The following is a 6,417-nucleotide window of genomic DNA, read 5'->3' on the forward strand; positions in this document are numbered from 1 at the left end:
ATTGTAGAACATTTTCTTATCTTTCTATGGCATCCTGAATGATTTGAATCGAAGGTTGGATGAGAGAGTTACGCAAAGATTGCAAAGTACCGTCGGTTTTTTAGCTTCCAACAGTTGCTCTGCAATAAAAAACACCAAAATTTCATACATTACTCAATAAAACCCAAATTTTATAAATAGAACACAATTTTAGAATATTGAGAGTAATTAGGCATTTAAATACAAAATATCATTTGCAATGCATAAATTAAAGCACCTAATTACGCAATTTAAGCTCGTAATCACACCCCCCAACTAAAGTTTTGTTAGTCCCTAACAAATAACGTGAATGCAATTTAGGGTGGTGTCATACCAATTTTAATAAATGAATACAGAGGCAACACAACTATACCCTTTCACATGCAGGAATATCACCAAATTACACATAAACTCATTCATACCCAATTCACGCAACTCCGAAGTAAGTCATTCATGCAAATCTCATCATTATATAGCCATTAAGAACAGTAAACTCACGTAAAATTAACCAGCGAGCACAATTCAAAGTTAATGTAGCCATATAAATTCAAGTATAAATGGGCAAAATCTTGAAGCACGTGTAATGTGTGTGACTCGTTACACCTAGGATATCCGTGGATACCTAAAGAACTGTCACTTTGACTCGGCCTAACTGGTATACCCTCAAAAACACTCAAAAAGGATAGGTTCACTCATCGTATGTGAGGAGGAGTGTCATGATCAAACATCCCACATACTGCAAGGAACAAACGCTAAATGTATGGAATGGACTAGTCTGAAAAGGATCAAGCCTATTTAGGAGGTGTCGAGTCGTTCACCCTAGCATCTTCTCACCTACTCGCCATGTGCAACCGAGACCACCCTAGATCAACTTATTCACAAACTAGGCGTGAATACATTTGAGGCATTAGGCAGGTGAAGAGTCTTCATATGTGGATAACATGTGTCTTGTCCCTGACTTTTGTTGTAGTTGTGTGGAGCAGGTATTAATCTTTCTCCTCTTCTAGGGTATTTCTATTTCTCTTTTTCTTTCTTCTGCTCATTTTTCAATTTCTTTCTTTTCATGGTCAATTAAGACAATCATAACACTTCTTTTATTGTTTTCATACCACCCATGTGCATTAAGCTCGAACAAGAGTCCATGAAATTAGTCTATTTCTAGGGGTGGTTTGGCCTTCACATCTTGAGTAGGCTACAAGACCTAAGTTTTTATCTCCCCACTAGATGTCACCTCTAGGCTAGCAATTCAAAAACCAAGACTAGTGTACAAAGAGTATCTAGAAAAAAATAGGGAAAGTTGAGTTTCATGAACTCTGAGTTGACGTCAAAACTCAAAAGAGTGACAAATGGCTAAACAGTACCTCACAAGGTGTCAAAGTCTCCACGGGCGCTCTCTCAGTGTTCACAAGGAACCCTAAGTGCAACAAGTCACGTAAACGTGTATTTTTTTAGCCTCAAGAGATACCATGTAGATACAAAAGTTTATATACCCAGATTAACACAATTGCACTACCAATCAACTTTCAATGAGTTACGATTCTTAGTTTAGCCATATAAATAGAAACTACACATAAATGACCCAGTGTGTACTCCTAGGTTATATGTAGGTATATGAAGGGCATAAGTAGCATCACGCATGGCCTAATCATCCATATTCACACACATTTTTTTTCCAATGTTATTCAAAAATGAGAAAGATTGAAGAAAAGAAAGAAACTTCCCTGACTTATTGGTGAATCCATAGAGGAATTTAATTTTCAGCCCTGTACTCATGCCAAATAAACCTGCATCGAAAATCTAAATTATTCAAAAGTGCATAGATAAATAAATAAATAATAAAGATAAGGAAATAAACAAAAGGAAAACTCTTTGGGTTGCCTCCCATAAGCGCTTGTTTTAACGTCTCTAGCCAGACGTTTCAATCTTCATCAACCAGGATCACCAAGAGGAATAAATGCACAGTTCCTCTCTATTTGTTCTCCATAATAGTGCTTCAATCTCTTACCATTAACTCTGAATATATTCCCTGTGAAGAGTTTTAATCGTGAATTGAAGAGTAGAACCTGTTGTCCTAGAGCAAACTCACACCTAAGAATCTGTTTTTAATGCCACTTCTTCGTCTGCTCTTTGTAGATTTTTGCATTTTCATACGCATCACTTGAGAATGCATAACGAAGATGCTCAGGGAATTGTTTCAACTCTAGAGATATAGGTTGTTGCATCTTTCCTTTAGAGATTATAGAATCCTTCCTTGCTACCATAGGTTCTAGCCTCCCCACACGTTGCTATGTTGTAATATGCTGCAAGGATCGTTCTAGGTGATCAGCTTGTACATCTTTTTGAAAGACTTTTTCTACACCTTGCTAAATGACATCTTCTTGAAAACAAGTGCTTGGATCTTCTAAGAATATCATGTCTTGGTAGATTTTGAACATAACCTCTTCCTTATCTACTCTCAATGTTAACTCACCCTTTTGAACATCAATTAAAGCCCTTCCAGTGGCCAAGAATGGTCGGCCAAGAATTAGTGGGACTTCTTGGTCTTCCTTCATATCTAACACCACAAAATCAGCAGGAAAAATAAATTTATCCACTTTTACCAATACATCTTCTATGATTCCACATGGATACTTGATGGATCGGTCTGCTAGTTGCAACGAAATGGTTGTTTGTTTCATCTCTCCAAGTCCCAATTTCCTGTAAACAGAAAGTGGCATAAGATTAATACTAGCACCAAGATCACATAAAACTTTATCAAAAAATAAATTTCCAATAGTGCAAGGCAAAGTAAAACTCCCTAGATCTTTTAATTTTTGAGGCAATTTCTTTTGAAGAATAGCACTACACTCCTTGGTAAGCTTCACTGTTTCGAACTCCTCCAACCTTCTTTTCTTTGAAATGATGTCCTTCAGGAATTTGACATAGTTTGGCATTTGTTCCAAGGCATCTGTAAGAGGAATATTTATGTGAATTTTCTTAAAAATATCCAAAAACTTAGAAAATTGCTTATCTAATTTTTGTTTTTGAAAACATTGAGGATAAGGAAGTGGAGTAGAGAGAATAGGAGGATTGTCAGGAAATGAAATTGTTGGTGACGTGTCAGTCTCTCTTGGTGTATTATCCACAATCTCCTCTTCTTCCCCTTTATTCTTGCTTCGGCCATTCTGTAGGTGTGGAGATGGTTTCCTTTGCTGGTGATTTATCAATTTCTCTTCCACTCCTAAGTGTGATGACATTGCATTGTTCCTCAGGATTCACTTCTGTGTTGCTAGGAAAAGTTCCTCTCTGTTGGGTATTTATAGTTGTGGCCAGTTGCCCAATTTGTATTTCAAGGTTCTTCATAGTGGCTCCCATATTGTTGCAATGAGTCTCAATGTTGTCTAGCTGTGCATCTGTCTTTTAAACCTTGCTTTTGTCTTAACAAAAGATATCATGGCATCCTCAAGTGACATCTTCTTCTCACCTTGATGACTCTCAAATCCTACAGGAGGTTGCAGCACATTCCTTGTATTTCCATAAGACAAATTCTCATGATTTCGAAGTCCTGAATGGTAATATTGTGGCAAAGGATCACCACGATAATTGTAGTTCCGATTATTGATGTATTGAACCTGTTCTTGACTCGCTCCAATACTCGAATCTGTCCTCCTTGTAGCTGCCACATATTCTGCACCTTGTGGTATCCTCTGGGTTGTCAAAGATGAAATCTGATGAGACAAAGAAGCAACTTGAGCTGAAAGTGCAGCAAACGGCTCCAATTCATGAATTCCAGCAACTTTCTTAGTCATAGTTCTTTCAGTTGGCCATTGATAGTTATTTGAGGCCATTTCTTCCAAAAGAGCAGTAGCACCCTCAGGTGTCTTTGACATCAAAGTTCCCCCAGATGCAGCATCAACTAAAGTCTGTGTTTGCCCATTTAACCCATTATAGAACATCTGAATTTGCAACCAATCCGGTAATCCATGTTGTGGGCAGTGTCGAATCAAATCTTTATACTTTTCCCATGCTTCATAGAGTGATTCAAAATCATGCTGCTTGAATTAACCAATCTCACTCTTGAGTTGAGCTGTTTTTGCAGGTGGAAAGAATTTAGTTAGAAATTTTTCTACCATGTCCTGCCAACTAGTAATACTCTCAGGTTGTACCGATTGTAGCCAACCTCTTGCTTTGTCCCTCAAAGAGAAAGGGAATAATCTCAGTCTAATGGTGTCTTTAGTAACACCATTGATCTTCACAGTATCACAAATCTCCAAGAACATCGCCAGATGGATATTGGGATCATCAAGTGGCGATCCACTGAATTGGGCCTACTGCACCATGCTGATTAATGCTGGTTTGAGCTCAAAATTGTTGGTATTAATGGGCTGACGTCTGATACCCGAATAATTGTCATTCACAACTAGTCGCACATAATCCTTCAAGGTGCGTGGCTACGCATTATCTTGTCTGTTCTCCATGGCTAATACCCTCTTTTTTCTTAGTGCTCTGAGCGTTCTTTCAATCTCCAGATCAAAAGGAATAATGTCACGTGTTCTAGCCCTGCGCATCCAACATAAACAAAAAAAACACACCAGAAATACAAAAAAATAATAATAAAATAAAATAAATAAAACAAATAAATAAAAATATAAAAATAGAATTCTAAATTAAAACCAAGATTACTTTGTATCGATATTGGCAAAAATAAGATAAACTCAATCCCCGGCAACAGTGCCAAAAACTTGACCGGTGCAAACTACAAGTGCACAGTATCGTAGTTTTATAATATAATGATGTGTAGAGTATCGTCCTCAGGGATTGATGTCTTAATTTTACCAAGTACCAAAATTTTACTAACCTTGATTTTATTTAGAAAAATTAATAATTTTAGACTGCGAAATTTAAACAAAGTTACTTTAAATAAACTATTCAGGAGAATTTAAAACTGGATACTGCGTATCAAATTGATGATGGTGAAAACTTCTAGGAAACCGATTTCACCTAGTTCCTCACTATGCTTTACTCATTTAACTAATTTAACTTCGTTTTTTTTGTTTGTTAGCAAATCGCCAATTTTTCCAAAAGCCTCTTTCGATAGTCAATCGGAACCTATTCTTGTTTATTATTTAACATAAGAGTATGCAAATTAATAACGCAAGAACGCAGTAAGACCCTCGATTTTTAATGCTACGTAGGTTCATACAAGTTTTTCGATCTCTATATTTACCTATGCTGAATTATCCAAGATCTATCTTATAATCCCCCCTTTCGGTAGCAAATCATAAGACAAAAATCATTTAATTAATGGCCAGTTAATTAAAAGCATTAGGCACAGAATAACTCAAACAAACATTAATGAAAACTATTTCAGATTAGCATCAAAGAGCAAGCATAGTTCGAAACTGGCTACATCGTTTTCCTAGAATTCAAAAATTTAGTTTATTCCAAAAATTAAATCCAACATAACAGATTTCATCATATTTTCTTCAATTTGGAGCGTACGGGAAAGATCAACACTCGCCGCACCACCATCGCGCGTCACGAACACCCCAAACACCACCGTTGTTCGCCGCCTTCCGATTCTGAAAAGATATTATTTTTGCATGCTTCCAACTCTCCTTTGCTGGCTATGTGTGTATCTTCGCAGCACCCCGAAAAGAAAACCACAAGAAAGCTCTCAAAAAAAAAAAATTTTCCAAGAAACTTTCTATGGTTTTTTTTGCCTCCCTTGTGTTTCTCCCCAAGAAAAATCTTTATTTTTTTCCCTATGGTGCGGCCTCTCTCCCAGCCCAGTTCACGCTGCCCCCCTCTTCTCTTCTTGCGCACCCTACTCTCCCAAGGAAACCCTCCTCTTTTACTTTTTCCTTACTTTCCTTTTGTTCTTTCTTTCTTTGCTTTTCTTTCCTTTCTTTTTTTTCTTTCCATTCTTTTGTCTTTCCTTTCTATGTACCTAGCACACACTGCCCTTCTGAGATGACCCGGCTACATGGCTGGGTCACATCTCATTTTTTGATTTTTTTTTTCTTTTTTTTTTCAAAGGTACATGAACTGCCCTCCTCTTTCAAGCCCACTTTCGACCCTCTTATAGCTAGTAACTCTCAAGGCTTAAAACACAAAATATGTAGAGCTCTCTTTCAGGTTTTCCTAGAATTTTGAATCGTCTCGATCGGAGCTTGTATGAGAAAGTTACGCCAAGATTACGAAGAATTGTCGAAATAATCCATAAAACGGGGTATGCTAACTTCACATCTGATTTCGATCTTGATGCATCCATTATTTCGCAAAATGCAAAACATGAAAATTGTAGAACATTTTCTTATATTTCTATGGCATCCTGAATGATCTAAATCGAAGGTTGGATGAGGGAGTTACGCACAGATTGCAAAGTACCGTCGGTTTTTTAGCTTCCAACAGTTGCTC

At 37.1% G+C, this 6,417-nt stretch overlaps 1 non-coding gene across 1 annotated transcript; it reads left to right on the forward strand.

Moving 5' to 3' along the window:
- Nucleotides 1-3,975: 3,975 nt before the first annotated feature.
- LOC131152544 (small nucleolar RNA R71) lies at nucleotides 3,976-4,082 on the forward strand. Its single transcript, XR_009136038.1, has one exon. It is a non-coding gene; the product is annotated as a small nucleolar RNA R71 (small nucleolar RNA).
- The last annotated feature ends 2,335 nt before the right edge of the window (nucleotides 4,083-6,417 follow it).

This window comes from Malania oleifera, chromosome 3 (genome assembly GCF_029873635.1).
Source record: "Malania oleifera isolate guangnan ecotype guangnan chromosome 3, ASM2987363v1, whole genome shotgun sequence".
In the NCBI taxonomy this organism is placed as follows: domain Eukaryota; kingdom Viridiplantae; phylum Streptophyta; class Magnoliopsida; order Santalales; family Ximeniaceae; genus Malania; species Malania oleifera.